This window comes from Cyprinodon variegatus, unplaced genomic scaffold (genome assembly GCF_000732505.1).
Source record: "Cyprinodon variegatus isolate N-32 unplaced genomic scaffold, C_variegatus-1.0 Scaffold2089, whole genome shotgun sequence".
NCBI lineage: Eukaryota > Metazoa > Chordata > Actinopteri > Cyprinodontiformes > Cyprinodontidae > Cyprinodon > Cyprinodon variegatus.
In genome coordinates, this window is record NW_015152542.1 from 41,821 (window position 1) to 43,822 (window position 2,002).

The following is a 2,002-nucleotide window of genomic DNA, read 5'->3' on the forward strand; positions in this document are numbered from 1 at the left end:
AAAGAAAACAAGAACAACTATGAATACAATGTTTTAACCGCCAAGTATGGGATAAACTTACCTCTTCGTCTTAAATCCTTAGAATTTAACAAAAGGCCTCTGCAGTCTTTCCTGTTCGGGAAGCCTTCTGCCTAAACAAGGCAAGCAGTTTTGGTGTGTGCCTGTCATGCTCACGGAAGAACGTGTTGCGTAGGTTCACATTTGCGATGCTGTGCTGCATCAGCTGTGCTGCTTCCATCAACACCCTTGTTTATAGATGTTGGAGATCGGCCTGTTTTCCAGTGTGGTCCTGTTTCTCTGACCGTGACTGAGTGAATGTGCTCTCTTCGTCCTCTGGCATGGAAGCTGCCTTGGAGCTCGTCTGCCTGGCTGTGTGTTTCCTGGACGGCCGCCTTTTGCAGCTGCTTTTTGTGTCTCTGCTTCTGTCTCCTTGAACCCCAGTCGGCCTCGGCAGATTGGGGTTCAAGTCAAAGGTAATAGTGTCACTAGGCGTTTATCCTTCCAAATGCTGTAAGTCACGTGAATGTGACCTCATTACCTGACTAATTGGAAATAGGTGTGAGCAGCACAGCACCACCATGAGCAAGGCATCTGTTCCTGTTTGGTTGAAGGCACGTGAAGCCGAACATGGGAATAAAGGCATGAAAAGCCGGACATGGAGGGAGCCGGACAGAGCGGGTGAGGGAGAAGCAGACGGAGGGATTTGGGGACTGGTTGCCGCAGGCCCGCTGAAGAGGTGCAAAGGCGCACATTGGAGAGCGGCATATTTGTTTACGTGTCAAAATTCACGTGTTTTTAAACCAATCCGCCTTCCATACTCCTGATCACCCTGCATTTTTATCTTTTTCATTTTTTAGTGAACTTGTTTTTTCTTTTTTCTTTTTATTAATGAACTGTTATGGACTAGTCTCTTTTAAAGCTCTGCTCACAATCACCGCAGTTTGTTGTATTTTATAATTGCACCTCTGGGGTGCCACATTAAGATTTATTTCTAATCATAATTTATATTTTCTAACATGTCATAAATTGTATTTTAGATAAACTAATACATTTAAGTGTAACAAATGACATAATTAAGTTATTTAGCTTAATCTCAAGTTAGTCCAAAATATATAGTAGCAGAGGATGTTTCTAGGGCCCCTGGCATTGGTGAGTCCAGCTAGACAAAGGGCCAGTAAAAGCTGCCAAATGGGACAATAGATTTGATCTTTGCTTTAATTCCTCAGCAACAATGTCTCTCTGTAACTTAACACAGTGTTTAAACAGGAAGCTTAGATGAGATATTCTCTGGCCGGATTATCTGTGAAGTAGAAAAATGGAACAAATTAATGTAGAAAATAGGATCAAGGTACTTTTTATTGCTCTGTTTCACAGGTTTAGAAGACATCAGCAAAAACACAGATGTTTTTGTTTTTACAGTATTTTTATTTTCTCCTAAAATGAAAATGGCATTCTACATTTCATTTCATGCACTGTAAACCCAAACAGTACTAGTAACTTAAAGTCATCAAGGGTAGATGACTCAAAATCAAGGTTTCCGTAAAAATAACTATAAATTAATGAGTTTTCTGACTGAATAATGTTCTTTTAATTTGAAGTAGATTAATACTTTTGAGTTGATGGCTGTCATTCAATGAAATATTTTAAGGAAATGCGGAACGCTGCGTGCTTACGTCATGTCGGGCACGTTCTTAAAAAAACAAAACAAAAAAAAAAGGCGCCTTCTCGAGGCTGGACTTGGCCGAGACAGTTGGATTGACGAGTTAAGGTGACAAACAGTATTAAACCTGTGCGTCAGTTTTATAACCGTTTCACAGAAAGGAATAGTTTATGTTGTGTTTTTTGACCACAGCGGTTAAAGTGAGTTTGGGGCACCCGGCGCCTTCGCAAGCTAGCAACGTTAGCTCCGTGTTACTGTACACCTGCTACAATAGGGTGACCAGACGTCCCCGATTTCCGGGGACTGTCCCCGTTTTGGATCACCTGTCCCCGGCTAAAGCTG